The sequence below is a fragment of the Chlorocebus sabaeus genome, chromosome 3 (genome assembly GCF_047675955.1).
Source record: "Chlorocebus sabaeus isolate Y175 chromosome 3, mChlSab1.0.hap1, whole genome shotgun sequence".
In the NCBI taxonomy this organism is placed as follows: Eukaryota; Metazoa; Chordata; class Mammalia; order Primates; family Cercopithecidae; genus Chlorocebus; species Chlorocebus sabaeus.
This window is the reverse complement of record NC_132906.1, coordinates 51304498-51322680: the sequence shown is the minus strand read 5'-3', so window position 1 is coordinate 51322680 and position 18183 is coordinate 51304498. Positions and strand designations below refer to the sequence as shown.

Sequence of the window (18183 nt, the reverse complement as noted above, 5' to 3'; positions counted from 1 at the left end):
AGCTCCGCCTCCCATGTTCACGCCATTCTCCTGCCTCAGCCTCCCGAGTAGCTGCAACTGCAGGCGCCCGCCCCCAGGCTTGGCTAATTTTTTGTTTTTTTAGTAGAGATGGGGTTTCACCGTGTTAGCCAGGATGGTTTTGATCTCCCGACCTGGTGATCTGCCTGCCTGGGCCTCCCAAAGTGCTGGGATTATAGGCGCGAACCACCGCTCCCGGCCTGTTTTTAAATTTTTATTTGTAGCATTCTTTGATCCTTAGTTAAATGTTTTATTTTCCAGATTTATGACGTTTTGTCTTAAGCTATCTATAGTTTACATCAATTTGGCAAAGTTTACTTTTTTAAACAAAAGTGATAACATTTACTTCTCCCTACTTGAACCTTACAACATTCAGAATATATTCATGAGTATTCTTATTTCTATGGCAATATCAATTTTTGCGTAAGTTCAATAAGAATCTGCTCTCTTTAGTACAGGATATAGTTGAACACACTGGTTATATTACCAAGGTTTTGACTGAAACGTCATAATTTAAATTGTTTATAAGTACTGCAGGCAAAATCTAAAGTCTACATTTATTTGATATCCTAGTCCCAAGAATTTCTTAAATTTGAGATTTTGATGTAATTAATACCTACCTTGCTGCACTTAGGTAAATAATCTGACCAAAACTGATGAAACTAAACTTATTTTACAAACAAGTTTATTTTGCTCATATTATCTCTGGTAGAAATTGAGATATCTATGGAGAGAAAAGTTTTGTTTCTAAAGAAAAGCTATAATATATCTGCTATTAGACTATAGTTCTGTGCACTGTTTTCAAAGTTTTATTATCTATCTGTAGAGTAGACTAGATCCTGAATTCTTCTAGGTTGCTGCAATCTAACTTTATTCTATGAAATTACTAAAAATAGAAGCTACCGTGGTGCTAACGCCCTATAAGCTGAATGAATTTTAATAAATAAGTCTTGTGCCTGATACATGTACCATACAGAGTGCTCACTGAACTGCCTGATGTCATAACCAGATATATTCAAAATGCAAACCAAAATCAGAAGTTGATGGTTTCACACTGTAGACAGCTTTTCCCAAGATGGCAGAATAAGACTCCATATCATGATGAGATTCTTATCTGTCTTCCTGCCTACATTTTTTTACTTGGCAAGATAATGGTATAAGTGAAATTTTAAAACGAATTGCTTCCACTGATAACTTTGTAGCATCTTACCTGAGAGATTCTTTATTCCACCTTAGGAGTAATTTTGGCAACATCCCTAATACAACTATTGCTCTCTCTCTGCTTTAATTCAACCCAGTCGTGGATTACTAGATGATAAAATTGCTGCATATTATCTATTGGTTAAATAAGAAAATGTCTGTGCTATTGCTAATACTACATAATGTACCAGAATAAATTCCTCTGGGAAAGTGCGACCCATATCCACAAATAAGAAAACGGGCCACATCATGACAATAGGTCTCACCTAATTTCTCATGGTCATTTGATTTATTAAATTGGTGGTTTTAAAGCCTAGGTTCATGGCTCAAAAGTATCATGTAAACTGAGAAGATCTTATTAGTATTAATTTTACTCTCTCTCTCTCTCTCTGTGTGTGTGTGTGTGTGTGTGTGTGTGTGTGTTTCAATTTTGTATGTTACTTACAAATTTCTGCAGAAGTACAACTCCTAACAGAATAGTGCTCACCCGGAACCTTAAAATGACAGCAGCTATGGAACAGACAAAATGAAACTTAACAATGGACTACAGATAGACCTAGCCCTAACCTGAGAACCACTTCCTCCAAAGGTCCCTTATTACTCAAAGGTGGCTAAAAGTGCCACTGACCCTTTTTTGCCAATTATGCCCTCCAATATGGAACAAATCAACAACCTGGGAAAGATCCATCCCCACACCAAGGGACAATCAAAGATTCATTACCGGATAACTGGTCAGAGAAAAAAAAAATTACCAAAACAAACAAACAAACAAACCAAAACAAAAAGAAATGTGAAAGTTATAAGAATTAAAATGGCCACTTGTGTTAAAAAAAAAAACGACGAGTGGAACCAGGGAAGGCTATAAGGTAAGGTTCTCACAGATGAACACCTGATAAAAACAATTATCACAAAAGACTGTAAAAACCACAACCTTTTACCAGGGCAATCAAAACTTTATACACAAAAATATACTTCTGTGAGGACATCTGCTCAGCAATTGCCTTTCTAAACTTGGACTGGTGCCACCCTTGTTATTGATCTTTGTAGCCAAGGATAATTACCTCAAAACAATTATGTAAATCCTCATTATTTTTTTCTTTAAAAACCTTTGGCTTCCCTTTCCTCCCTCAGTATGTATACAGTTTACTATGGCATGCATATTCACATTGTAATGGTCACTTCTAAATAAATATCATTTTGTTTTAGAGAGCTTTTCTTTGTCTATTATTTAGGTTGATAGCCACATCATATTTTGGACCTGCTATACAGACATCAGAAGTAGTAGAAACCTTGGAAAATCAGAAATACTAAACAAGATTCACATTCATTTACATTGGATTTACTTTTAGTACAATATGCATACATAATATGGGTTAAAAATTTTCTGTAACTATCAATTCACAAACTCTTGTTCAGAGACAGAAGGACTTTCCTGGTGTAGGACACTTTGGGTTCTAGGACTAAATCGACCTCTATTAGGTTGAATCATTTAGCCCAACTAGAAGAGTTCGTTCATCTGTAAAATTAGCTGGTTTAAGTAGGAAATCTCATTGCAAGTGATATTTGAGTAGGAAATCTCATTGTACACGAAGAGCTGAGTAAAAATAATTTTTATTTAATATAGGCACACACTAAATCAATAATAAATAAACTTTGTCCCTAGAAGGAATAATGTGTTTGTAATATAAGAAAATGATACAATGTGTGATTATTCAGTGATGAAAATTCTTAAGGCCAACGTAATTTGGCATTGAAGGAAATTAGTGTCAATTTCTAAGTCTGGCTTTAAAAGTTTATATTCAACCTGACACCTGGACAGAGTGATAGTTTGAGCTCAAGGGTATACTTTATCATATCCATTTTGGATATTCATTTGCAATTTATTGAATTAAAATTATATTCGATATGTTAATTTTATATAAAGGTACCAGATTGGAGTTTTTGGGAAAGCAATTTTTCTAGATAGAATTGGATAAGTTCCTTTTATTTTATTTTTTAATGCATTTTGTTATGTGGGCCTTATTGGTAACAGATTTAAATGTAAAATACAGTGTTTTGATTAAGTTACATCTTAGTTCAAATACACTATAAATCACTGAGGTTTGCTAAATGTTCAACATTTTTTCAATGAATTTGTTATTCAAATATTTTAATTCAGATCTCCCAAGTGTTTATGTAATGACTTAGAATTGTGTTAAATATTGCTCTCCAAAGTATTCATTTCAAATTTTCCCAAATGTATTCTGTCATGAAAATTCAGTGAATTGAGATCTTCATAATTTACTTTGCCACCTAAACCCTACCGTATAAACTTAACACCTTCTATTATGAAAAGGAGAGCTACTCAAAACATTCTTAAAATCTTACTGTCACAGTCTGGTATATTTTCAGTAGATGCAAAAGTTTACAAACTGGGAACTCTCATTAAGTTAGTCCCAAATCTGCATTCTGTGTTTTTCCTTCTGTGCTTACTGAACCTTTAGAAAATCATTTGTGTGATCCACTTAAGTATCATCTCTGCTATACTGTTAAGTCTTGGACGACAGAATTTATATTATCAACATTTTTTACTATCACAGCTACTTATGATTAGCAGAATGATTTGGACAGTCTTATTTTAGTCAATATTGTAAACAGTACATAAATAAATGCATACATAATGAATGCATGAATAAATGAATCCAAATCCCTTATGTTTAGAATGCAGCATTCACACTACTACAATATGTTGACACAGTTCTGGTTGGCAACATTTAATGCAGGCAGGTTCTGCTGTAAGAGTGTATAGAACTTCATTTAGGGGCTCTCAAGAGTTTTATTTTAGACTTCAAATTGTAAAAACCCTAAGATTTCTATGGGCAATGATGAGCTCACTCAATAAAGCATAGCTTGCCTATTTGATTTATTTAGGCCATTGGATTCTTAATTCTAGGTGTTTTACAGTATTGCATTAGCTATCACTACTCTTCTCCCTCTTTATTCTGTTTTAGTATAACATCCAAGGTCACAAAAGGAACCGTTATGAGATGAACTTTCGTGAAATCCTATGGCCTTTTGGAAATTTATCTCAGACTCTCAATTTGGATTTGAATTGTTGATTAGATAACCATTGACCATGGTTACGTATTTAAGAGCTGCTGAGTGTAGGTTCAAAATTGGTGCTATTGTTCACTACAATTAATGAAGAGAAGGGATATTTACAGCACAAGACTATTTTCCTGAATTGGAGTGGAGGAAAAAGAATCAATGAAAGTGTGGTAAACAGTGGCTAAGAAGAGTGTAAACAGTCTATGCTGAAAATTCCCTGACTCTAGGAATCATTTTGCTCAGAACTAAAGGAAAACAGCAGTGAGAAGTAAGAAGACTCAGTCTGCCATAGTCACAACAAATAGAGTTTGGCTACTTTAAAAGGAAACACCAGCAATACAAGGAAGAATGTGATAAACTTAAAGACACTTTTTATCTCTTAGGAAAGTGAATTAAAAAAAAAATCCAAAATGCTTAAATTCAGCATCCAATGTTTTTCCCTAATATGTTCGAGAGGGAATAATGCCAATGTTTTAAAAGTTTATCTTACATCTGACAGATATAAGAGAAAAATAGGGAAGAAAGTAGAATATAACAAGAATTTCGGTCAAGTTGTTTTACTGCACGGAAAGAGAGGTCACCCTTTTATTACAATATAAGAGGTCAAAGCTTTTCGTGGTTAAAACAAAAGTAAAAAACTGAGAGGTTTGAGAAAGAACACACATTGGAAGATAGAGGCTGAAGAAAGACAAAATGAAGGCTAAACAAAAATTGACAGTCTTTTCAAGGACTTTTTCTAATTTTAAGAAATTGAAGAACATGTGGGACCCATTTCTGGGATACAAGAGAAAAACTGCTGGAGTCCGTCTTCTACCATTGAAAATCTCCATTTAATTCAACATTGAAGTACCAAAAGCATAGTAGTAAATATACATACATATATCCATTAATTGATTTTAAAAAGGAAAGAAAGACTCAGACAATTACTCAAGAATAAACATATTTCAGATATCATAGCCTGAATGGGAACCTTTGGTTTTCCCAGGAAATGAGAAGACAGTACCCCAATTAATCACCTGATAGAAGAGTTCCATCAATTGCAATTTCGATTCATGTATTTTACATTCTAAATAGTGCCACAAAGAGGCCCTGGTAGTGAGTATACATACAAAAATGTTTTTACTGTTTTACTGTTTTGTTTATATTACTCTTGTTTGTTACTTTACTCCTTTTCCTGAAACAATTAAGTTTCTCCTGTAGTCGGTGGCTGACAAGCATAGGCAAGCATTTCGCAGTAGGAGATGCATGTCTAATAATCACTTGTGGAGTTCTTAAAAATTACAAAATACCAAGTTCAACTTGGAATCAAATATGTTGAAATAAGCTGTGTACATGTGCATATTTAAATAGCTACGAAGGTGACAGCTAGGTGAGGCTCTGACTTAATACCTTATAACTAGTTGCCTTAAACATTGTTTTTGAGTGTTTCAATTTTGCACCAGAAATATTATTTTCTATGGGAATTTGTGTCTAGATCATAAAAAGCAGTAGCTGTTTGCATTTGTTTTTAGAGAATTGATTTTTTTCTCTAAATATTGTGGAACTTACATTGGTGCTAAAATGCCCTTATGTGTCTTGACCAGCTGCGACGTCAGCAAAGCGGACACACAAGACTGAAGTTAGACTAACCGACTTTGCAGATGTTAAATGAAGATATGAGTCTAATTACGGTAGAGGATGACTCAAGTGGCTACAGCTGGGGATAAAATCCAGGCTTTCCTTAGCCACATGAGTGTGTCATTATAGCAAGGACTGAGCTGAATAAAGACATGATAGTGGAGAAATTATTTTTGAAAATAAATTTATTTGAAAGGAATAAGAATGTTTATTCAGGAGGCTTTAATTCCCCTGTAGAAATAAAATGTTAACTTAGGAATATGTTTTGAAATTTACTTTTCTCACATTGCTTAGTTGCTGACAAGGCATGATAGTCAAAGCTTTTAAAATTTACTTTAATGCAACAATGTGATAGGTTAACCAATGCTTTGTATTATTTTATAATAGCCATGACAATTAGGCTACTTTTTTGTTTGTATGCTTACCAAGATTATGTTGTATTATTCCCGTGACGGTTTATGCCAGTTTTATCATGTATTTGATTATGCAGTTAAGTAATATGCAAATGAATGATGCATGAGTGTGGGTAAAATAGATTTATTTTGCTCTGTATGCACTAAGTGAAATACTTTGGAGATATTCCCTTAAGGCAAATCATTAAGAAGAAATAGCGGTCAAATTGGTTCTGACAAAGATTTTTAAAAGACTCAGGAGTGGTGGGAGAGTAAAGTGTATAGAAGGATTCTATACTCAGAATTATTTTCCAGTTATCTTTAATGTCTCTTTAAATAAGTAGTAAACTGAAAGTAGATGTATTATGGGAGTCATATATAAGAAATATTTTATTAAGATACATTATCACTGATGAATTATGTTTTTAAAGTTAAAATATAGAAATGACATGTATATCTTCTTAATTGATGAGTTAATATATTTGTTCAATTTCTGCACCAATACATCCATTAAATCCGAGAAGGATTCTATTTTCTGGAGGCAATGTTAAGGGGCATTTAGAGAAGCCCTTGATCAATGTCATGTACTGCTTATTTCACTGGTCCCAGAATGATCAATAGAAGACATGGCAAAGAGCAGGGAAGTGGCCTTACCACAATGCTTGCAGAAATTCTCTGATTCTCTGCCCATCTCTTCCTCAGAGTGGAAATTAATGTTCCTAATTGACAACAGGTTTTACTTACACAATAATAAATTGGAGGGAAGGTTGAAATAAAATGTGCCCTCTAGAGTAGAGGATAAGATATTTATGGGCCAGGCGCGGTGGCTCACGCCTGTAATCCAACACTTTGGGAGGCTGAGGTGGGTGGATCACTAGGTCAGAAGTTTGAGACCAGCCTGACCAACATAGTGAACCGCCGTCTCTACTAAAAATGCACAAATTAGCCCGCATGGTGACTCATGCCTATAATCCCAGCTACTCGAGAGGCTGAGGCAAGAGAATCACTTGAACCTGGGAGATAGAGGTTGCAGTGAGCAGAGGTCGTACCGTTGCATTCTAGCCTGGGCAATGAGAGCAAAACTCGGTCTCAAAAAAAAAAAAAAAAAAAAAAAAAAAAAAAGATTTTTTTGGGTAGCATCCTACTCTTTCTCCAAAGAGAAGTACTTATTTGGATAACTCACATCCAAGACTCTGATAACATGCACTTTATAGTAGAGTTTAAAGTTTAGCATGCATGAGCATGACTCCTTTCTCTCCTTTTAGTTAAATGAGTTCATGAGTGCTAAAGAACACTTTCATATAGGAGGTTTTTGGCCATCAACATTTCTGGGTTTCAATCATGGAAGTCAAATTACTAAAGTCACTTGGGGATTGTCCCTTGATGTAGTCCTGCATTAGCTCCTGCTCTCCTCAAGAACAAGTTGGAGTTAAATCTTTTACCATTTTACATGCAAAACTCTCTACTATATTGTGACTGAAAAAGATTTGAAAAGATCATCATTAAAAAATTTTGAACAAGAAACGTGTATATTTCTTAAATCACAGAAGCATGTGTAAAGTTATGCTTATAAAACAAGCTTGTTATTAACAGTTTTGAAATAAAAATTGAATCCACATTTAACATCTTTCCTTATACCTCGCTTTAATAAAAAATAATTTCATAATACAAGAAATATAATAAATATAATTATTTTTAACAAATCGAGCTTTGTATAGGTGCCTCCAAATTCTCTCCAGAGTACATTCTCCTCTCCCCAGCTTAAATATAATATTATTATTTTCTTAGTGTGAATATGCTGCTAAGATGGCTAGATGACCTTGGGCCAAGTAGAACTTATACTCAAGTTTCTTTCCTTAAGAAGAAGGTATAATGTGAAATAAGAACCCGTTGAGATTCCAGAATGGAGGTTTGGAGCTTTACTTTGGAGTAGCAGACACTATTCATTCCTCTGATTACACTGTGTTATTGTTTTTAGGCTTTAATTTATGCATTTGCTGTTGGTATGGTAATAGGAGCATGCAAATATCCACCAATTGAGAAGTGCACTAACTCATATAATTGTAAGTACACATGGGGCTCAGAAGTTTTAAAACATGTATTGACCACTCAGTCCAACCTTTTTTTTTTTTTTTTTTTTTGAGACGGAGTCTTGCTCAGTCGCCCAGGCTGGAATGCGGTGGCGCAATCTTGGCTCACTGCAAGCTCCGCCTCCCGGGTTCTCGCCATTCTCCTGCTTCAGCCTCCCAAGTAGCTGGGACTACAGGCGTCCGCCACTACACCTGGCTAGTTTTTTTGTGTGTGTTTTTAGTAGAGACGGGGTTTCACCGTGTTAGGCAGGATAGTCTCGATCTCCTGACCTCGTGATCCACCCGTCTCGGCCTCCCAAAGTGCTGGTATTACAGGCGTGAGCCACCGCGCCCGGCTAAGTCCAACTTTTAAAGCAGTGATTTGTTTTTACTGAAGTTAGAATACTAAGGATCTAAACCATCCAAAACTTCACAAAACGAGTCATTCATCTTGTTTCTTTTTCTAGTCTTGACATTAAAAATTCAGACATGAATTTCGTTTATCTCATTTTCATATGGCAAAAGAATGTGAGGAAAGTTTTAGGAAAATCCCAACTTTCGATCTTTTTTTTCTTCCTGGAATACTGCAACAGTATCTGTTAATTGATCAAGTGTTGAGTGTATAATTACTGATATTTCTGGGAATTTGAAATCAGGGATCTGACCTTGCTTTTTTAGGAGACCAGGTACAAATTTATGAATACCCGTTGAAGGTAATGATTTCAACTGTATTTGTATTAGGTGGTGCAAAAGTAATGGCAAAAACTGCCATTACTTTTGCACCAACCTAGTACCTCCGACCTTACTCCCCTTTGAGGCAATTTTCTTCTTTTTTTCCAATGACAATCAGCCCAGGCCAAAAGGATCCTTAATCAGCTGTCTTGTCCTAGTGTTATTTTGGTAACTTCAAAAATCTTGAATTACATTTTGGAGAACTGACTACTTTGACAAGATGATATAACCTTTGCCTTATGATTTTATTTTTCCTGATGTTTTTCTAGGTCATTCAATACTCACAATAAAAATAACTATAGCTATATTTCTTTGGCTTAACACTACCCATTGCATTTTGGACACTGGAGTCAATTTAAATTCTTCAGATGATGGTTCACATGTGATCAGTCACATGCACTATATCCCAGTATCTGTCATTTCCTCCTCTCTGTTGTCCACAGATGTTATTTTATGAAACCATTGAGTCTTGCTTGCTATATAAATTTTCTCCATCATTCCAAAGTCAAACAATCTGCTATGAAGAGATAAAACAAAAAAATAAAATTTCAGGCCAATATCCCTGATGAACATTGATGCGAAAATCCTCAGTAAAATACTGTCAAACCGAATCCAGCAGCACATCAAAAAGTTTATCCACCACAATCAGGTCGACTTCATCCCTGCGATGCAAGACTCATTCAACATACACAAATCGATAAACATATTCCATCACATAAACAGAACCAATAACGAAAACCACATGATTATCTCAATAGATGGAGAAACGGCTTTCAATAAAATTCAACATCCCTTTATGTTAAAAACTCTTAATAAACTAGGTATTGATGGAACGTATCACAAAATAATAGGAGCTATTTATGACAAGCCCATAGCCAATATCATACTGAATGGGCAAAGGCTGGAATCAGTCCCTTCGAAAGCCAGCACAGGAGAAAGATGCCCTCTCTCACCACTGCTGTTCAACATAGTATTGGAAGTTCTCACCAGGACAATCAGGCAAGAGAAAGAAATAAAGGGTATTCAAACAGGAAGAGAGCAAGTCGAGTCGTCTATGTTTGCAGATGACATGATTGTATATTTAGTAAACCCCACTGTCTCAGCCCCAAAACTCCTTAAGCTGATAAGCAATTTCAGCAAAGTCTCAGGATACAAAATCAAAATGAAAAAAAATCACAAACATTCCTATACACCAATAATAGACAAACAGAAAGCCAAATCATGAATGAATTCTCACTCACAATTGCCACAACGAAAATGCAATACCTAGAAATACAGCTAACAAGGGACATAAAGGACCTCTTTGATGAGAACTAAAAGCCTCACAGTGTGAGGAACGAATATCACTGGGGTCTTTCAGTGGGTGGGGGCTAGAGGAGGGAGAGTACTGGGACAAATACCTAATGCATACAGGACTTAAAACCTAGATGATGGGTTGATAGGTGCAGCAAACCGCCATGGCACATGTATACCTATGTAACAAACCTGAACGTTCTGCGCATGTATCCCGGAATTTAAAGTAAAATAAAATTAAAACACAAACAAATAAACAAACAAAAACAGGCTTCCATGTATTTCAACCAATAAAAAGTCATTATGCTTAACTGGGAAAAATACATTTCTTCCAAAATTTTAAAGCAAATTTATCAAGCTGACAAGTCTTAGGCTTTCAGTTGTTTATAGAGACTTCAGCGATGAAAGACCTTTATTAATTTAGAAATGCTTCCAGGCTAGTGTCATGTTCTCGGAATCTTGGGAGGAATCTGAAAAGTGTAGTATAAGAGTAATGCACAACTTGCAACAGGCTGCAATTACAAGCGACCCTCCCCTTTCATAGTTGCCTTTGATCCTTGCACCAAGTTTAAGCTCAACTCTCTTTCATTAAGGAGAGGTTTTTACTAACAAAGTTCCAAGTCCTTCATACACGTAGTACCTTAGTAGGTTCACCAAGATAGTTTCCTAAGTGAGGATATTCCTTTTTTTTTTTTTTTCTTCTTCTTCTTTTTTTTTTTTTTTTTTTTTTTTTTTTGATAGGGAGTTTCGCTCTGTTGCCCAGACTGGAGTGCAGTGGCGTGATCTCGGCTCACTGCAAGCTCTGCCTCCTGAGTTCACGCCATTCTCCTGCCTCAGCCTCCCCAGTAGCTTGGACTACAGGTGCCCGCCACCACGCCCGGCTAGTTTTGTTGTATTTTTAGTAGACACGGGGTTTCACGGTGTTAGCCGGGTTGGTCTGATCTCCTGACCTCATGATCCTCCCCCCTCGGCCTCCCAAAGTGCTGGGATTACAGGCGTGAGCCGCCGCGCCCTGCCGAGGATATTTCTTATTTACAAGATACTCAATTCTTAGTTTTTCTCTCTGGAACCCCGATACACTCTCAATACTGTGAGATTGCTAGTTTTGTATGATATTATATTCTGTTTTATCTTATTTTACTCAAAATATAAAGTTCTTATTTAAGACATATTTATTTTGGAGTGTATGGAGTTGTAAAAGAAATTCCAGTTGAGATCCAAAGGTATTCGTTGACCTTTTGATAGTATGTTTAATCCCCATTAATTTTTACAATAATTATACATAAAGAGAACTTCTGAAGTTACTAGTCATTAAACTCAAGAATTTCTAAGCTCTTACACATTAAAAGTAAAGCACTATTCTTCACAGAACTTCAAATCCCTGACATAGATATTATGTAAGATTTATTTTATTTTATTTTAGTTTATTTTTTTGAGACTAAGTCTCGCTCTGTCGCCCAGGCTGGAGTGCAGTGGGGCGATCTTGGCTCACTGCAACCTCCGGCTCCCGGGGTTCAAGGGATTCTCCCGCCTCAGTCTCCTGATTAGCTGGGATTACAGGCATGCGCCACCGTGTCTGGCTAATTTTTGTATTTTTTGTAGAGACGGGGTTTCACCATGTTGGTCATGTTGATCTCAAACTCCTGACCTCGTGATCTGCCCGCCTTGGCCTCCCAAAGCGCTGAGACTGCAGGCGTGAGCCACTGCTCCCGGCCCATGTACGTTTTATATTTGGGATAGACGCTTATGTCATTGGGCGTATATGACAAAAACGAGTGCAGGAGCGTCAAAAATGCGTCCCTGTTGCTATATTAAGAAAGTGAGAAAAGTGTATTCTACAATATTTTGATTATTTGAATTACATAAAGGTCGCTAAGTCATAAGCATTTAAATTCCTCTTATAATGAATTATTTCATTCTTCACTCTCATTTTGTTTCAATGCACTCCATATTCCAATTGTTTGAATCTACTTGGGAAGTTGTCTTTTGGGAATTCAATAGTGAATGAATAATATTTGAAGGGCAAGAAATCTGGACAAGGATATTATCTCATGTTTAAAGTAATGTCTTATTGTAATTTTACACAGATAATGGAGAGGTATCATGATTCTTAAAATCCCAATCCCCCAAAGAAGAGTGAATTATAAGTTCTTTAAAAGACCTTTACAACATAGATTACATAAAATTAGCATTAATATTAGAGTGGCTATGAACATTTACATTATGTTATAAAATATTGTCTACAACCAAAAATAGTATATCTTTCCTGACATATTTAAGATTCATATGTATATTTGATATGTTTGTATGCAAGGGCAGTCTTACTCATTTGAAAAATAGAAAGATTCAGATACCTTTCAATATTTATAAGCTCGGTGAAATATATATGCACTCCATATTTCCAAAAACAGAGGAGAAAGAAGAAAGGAATAAAAAATAGGCAAAAGGAAAATAAATAAAGCAAATTGTCCCAAACATAATGATTAGTCATGTTCTTTCCCAAAGCTTTGATGTTTCTCTAATAGAAGAAAGGTCAATGATTTTTAGTGTATAAGCAAAATTAACAATTATAATTTATCAGTATTCTGAGTTAGAACAGTGCTGAAAATGTTTGATTGGATTTTAGATTCAGAGCAAGTTCTGATTATGGAATATGAGATTTTGGGTGATGAAGGACATCATGATTCAACTTCCTCATGGCTCAGGGGAATCTGGTACCAAAGAAGAGAGATTTGTATTTGACGATTGTAAATTCAAGATATGCTTGCTCACTTCACATGATGTGTGATCATTCCTGATAATATAGATATACTTGTATAATGCTCATATAGTTAATTTTGAGCTTTAACAAAAATAGTTCTGCTACTTTTGATAAGAAGCCTATATGTGTGTGTGTATATGTGTGTATATATATATATAAATTCAGAATATTAAACTAGTAAAATATGTTAGAAAAATGTGTTTTGCCATTATTTTGCACAAAATATTGGAAATGTTTTTGTTGCTGAGTTATCAATTTCTACAGTTACGTAAATAATGACTTAATTAACTTCCTACCAAATATATGTTCCCATTGCAGTGTGTTCTATTTTGGGGGGCAGGAGGGGGAGATTGGCTTTAGTTGTGTCACTGACACACAAATGGCTACATTTGGAGGAAATTTTAAAACGTATTATATTATCTAGAAAATCTTTGTATACATAAAATGAATTCCAAGCAATTGTAAAAGAATTATAGTGTTAGAAACAGTACCTAAATATGAGTGGTAAAAGATAGGGCAAATTACCAAGAAACATCATTAATAATAAATACTTTTTGGAAGAGAGGGACATTTTTCCAAAAGAAAGAAAAAAGTCACTTATGTATTAAATCCAGAAGGTGGCAATCTTGTACTATTCATTGTATTATGCACATTTCTTGTCATTTTTTTCTCTCTCTTCTATACACACACACACACACTCTCTTAGATGTACATATGCGTATTTAGAAGTCTAAACACATAAAACTGCATGCATGCATCTATACAGTGGATACTTGTTCACATGGCAACATTGTAATATAACTTATATCATTGTCCTATTTTGCCAGGTATATCGAGTTAACAGTATATTTTAGTACTTAATTTGGAATATTTTCAGAAATATATCAAGAAATAGTTTTTAATGCAAAGTTAGTGCATACGTGCATTATTGAATAATCATTTTATGTTTCATCGATTAGGCAATATGTATTAAAGCAAAAATAATTTTGTTATGGAAAATTCATTTTCAAAATTGAAATATAACCGTATCCATATATACCAATTGTTTTTATGGTTTTATTTGGGTTATGTACAGTGAAGCACAAGCATATCAAGTAAGATAGAAACTCAGTTGTAATAGTTTAATGTATTTAAATGCAAATTTAACATATATAGTAAATTGTAAATCTAGATAAAGCAATAAATAATATGAGTGTGTCAACTATATTAGACTTCAATAACCAGATAACTAATTCTTAGTTAAGCAAACTATTCTTAGGGATGATGTCTCCAGCAAATGTGTAACTACATGAGATCTAGAGGCTAGGTAGAAAAAAAAGAAGAAAAGAGTTACAGACAAATATGTGGTTTAAAAAATTAAGACTAAAGAACCAAGAAGTAATTTCAAATCAAGTTTTAAAATATAAATGAAATATGTGTAATCCTACAGATGTTTAAAGACTTTATTTCATTGTATTTGTGACAAAGCAAATTCTACTTTTTTCTAGGTTATACAACCCATTTCATTTATTTATGAATCAATTTTCTGTATCATTTTCTTTTCACTTATATGGAGACAATGTGATACCGTGGCGATAACATGAGGCTTTAGCCTAAAACGAAGCTTGATGCATGCTCTTGCCTGCCGCAAACTAGTAACCTGACCTTGAGCAAGCTACTTAACCTGTCTGAGAAACCCACAGCCTGTTGGGGAAATAAGGGCAACATTACATAGAGTACAAAGTTGTTGTGTGTCATAGTCCATACTTCATAAAAGTTTCTTTTATACTTTCAAGTTTTGTTCTTGGTGTAGTGTTTATAATGCTAGGTAGCAATTTCAAAAACAATTTTACATTATGGCTTTTATGATGCTTTTACAAATCTGATTACAATACAGGAGTCTTTTCTAAGTGCTCCATGTTTTATTTTCCCCAAGAAAATAAATTAAATCTAAATTCGTGCACTTAAAATTCTGTTTTTTGAAACACTAAATTTTCACAAAATGTAGGATCATTTTTCCTGTGTAAAAATGGTTAAAATTTACATCATTTTTCTTCTTGCTAAGTTGTTAAAGAAATCTTACATAACTCACATTTGTTTTCTTATAAAAAATATTTCTAATTGGGTTGACAATAAGTTTTGTGGTTTGATTATCATCTAGAAACTTTAAAAGTGTATTGACATGTGTTTTTCATAAGATGCAAATGCACCCACAAACTAGTATGCATGATTAAGTATAAGTGAAACATTTCAAAAACTGAATTAGATATAGATTCTCCCAAACTACTAAGTGGTATAATTGTTCTGGATAGGTTTCTTGCATTAATAACCCAGTCAAGAGAAACATTAAATTTCCCAGAATGAAAACCTGATGAAAAAGAAAAAAAGAGGTGGTTTGGGTGGTGGGATTGTGAAAAGAATTATGAGCCACAGTAATTGACAACAGCAGGATAACTTTAAACTTCTATTTTCTGAGGCTTTTCTCAGAAGGAAGAAAAATGAAGTTAAACATCATCCTGTTCTCTAGCCCTATATAGTAGCATAGACATTTTTAATTACTATTAAATAAATTTAGTTATGTTACTTTGAAGTTTAAATGCCACTTCCAACTTTTAGTAGTTATTTCAGGTAGAATTGCATGAGAATTTTATATATTTAATTAGGTATTTTTTTTTTTTTGACTATTAGTACGACTTATTTGCACATGAAGAATTAATGAAAATTAATTTTGATTTAATGGGCTCTGGAGCCCATCCCAATAAAATAACTTTATTTTAAGCTATTTTCTTTTTATATAGTATATGAAATTATACTGAAATCTAAATAGCTTGAGTTTGACGTAATTTTTAAAAATCTGAATTTGATGCTTCATGAATTAGTAAAGATTTACTGTAACAACGAGTATCAAGCTTTTAAGCCATAAAACCTAACATGATAGCAGAATTTTTAGTTAGTAAAATATATTAATAATATTTAATGATATTTTCTTAAACTGTAGTTCATATATAATATATTTGAACTAGTATACAGGTAATTTTTGATCAAAGTGACCACAATCTTTTTTTTCTTAATAAGAAATGTACTCTAGGAATGCCTTACTGTTAACATGGGAAAGTGAACCAAAACATTATGCCATCATTTTGAACTTTTCACTAAATAATAACGTACACAAGCATTCACTTCAATACAGTCTCTTTGAAAGCTCTGCAGATTTATGTGAATTCTATTATTTGGTAAAATAATGCAACACCTAGGTCAATATGCTAAAGAAAAATTTACAGAGGCTATATATAGAGAGAGAGATATTCACTTCGGTATTCTCTCTTTTTATAATTTTTATATAATTTTTTTGTAATAGATGAAGTGTCACTATGCTCCCCTGGCTGGAGTGGGATTGCAGTGGCTCTTTGCAGATGCCATGATAGTGCACTGCAACTTTGAGCTCCTGGGCTCAAGCAATCCTCCTGCCTCAGCCTCCCGAGTAGCTGGGACTCCAGGTGCATGTCACTATGCCCGGCTTTGCAGCATTATTTCTAAATGCAAGGAACTGAGAATAATAGTCAACAATATTGGAGTGACGCTTAGTATGATGAAATGAGATGACAGTCCCTTAAGAAGCCATTCAAAATGATAATTTTGAAAAATATTTGAGTGTATAGAAAATACTTGTAATAATCATTCAGTCACAATTTTACAAATGCTTGTTAAACAACCCCATGGGCTGAGCCCCTTACTGAGCTCTGAGTTTCGTGTCTTGCACATCACTGGCACTCAGCAATGTGAAGACCAAAACGGAGTCTTTAGGAAGTCCTTCAGTTTGGTGTGCATAGAAAAAAAGACCTGTAATTTCATTCACACAATAAATTTATTGGTGGGGTGAATTTTGGTGATTGTAATATTTTCATTTACAAATACTTTCAAGTCTCAAGAATAGGCATATATTAAATAATTTGATAAATATAAGAAAATAAATATAGATACACAAACACAGACACACACAGACAGATTGACACACACAGACAGACACACACACACACATACAGTGCTCTTGTACCTTAAGCCACAGATTTTATCAGAGTTTAGATTCCAAACAAGGAAAGTAAATAATCCTCCTTTATCAACTGTAGTGCTGTAATACTAAAAGTCAAACATCATTAACAAAGTAGACACAAGCCCAACTACCAAATTGCTCTCATAATGTTAGAAAAAAATTATATTACAAAAAAACCCACACACAAAAATAAAACAAACAACAAAAAAACCCTAAACCCAAAAATCCTGTTACTCATATAGTTCTTACTGCTTTTTATTTGAATTGTTATTTCTCTTGGTAACTTTCTCATCTCTGAATCAGCACTGATATGTTCTTTATTAACATTTTCATTTCCTTCCCCATTAAATTCCTTGCAATATTAGGATCTAAACATATTTTATGTCTAGTTTGAATGAATACAGACAATTTTACATCACTTCTTTCAGTATAATCTGTGTTAAATCATGTAATATTTGCAAAACTTATTTGGCAAGGGATTTTATTAGAACAATGACTCACAAACCAGCATAAAGCAGTGTTTATTTACAATATGTTATGTTATGTGATTTTTTAAAATTTAAAATTAATTTCCTAAATGTCATGATAACCATTTAATGTGAATGCTGCTGGTTAGGTTAATTCATTTTTTTTCTTTAAAATTCTTAATATCTGAACATTTTTCTATTCAGAACTCATCTTATTACCTATAGAATAACTCAAAAGTATGTTAGATAACTTTTTACACAATTTCCAATGCAGTTTTCATATTCAAGTTTTAAAACTGATTATTTAGTAACAACTTTTGATGTACTCTAAGTGTTTGAATGTCACACCTAGGCCCATCTGAATAGAAGATTAAAAAAAAAGATCTGAGGATCACAAGTTCAGAAACTTAGAACCGTATTTAGAAATTGCAAATTATCTTTATTTAGCCATGATTTCTGCTGCTTTCAGATCAGTAGATGAGTAATACTAGTATGCAACTGAAATTCTGTGCATGGG

General features: G+C 34.0%; 1 long non-coding RNA gene across 1 annotated transcript in view; it reads right to left on the bottom strand.

Moving 5' to 3' along the window:
- Positions 1–15920: 15920 nt before the first annotated feature.
- Positions 15921–18183, bottom strand: part of LOC119627524 (uncharacterized) — a 56890-nt gene continuing 54627 nt past the window's right edge. The window contains exon 3 of the long non-coding RNA XR_005243701.2: positions 15921–16681. This is a non-coding gene — a long non-coding RNA (uncharacterized lncRNA). The remainder of the gene's footprint in view (positions 16682–18183) is intronic.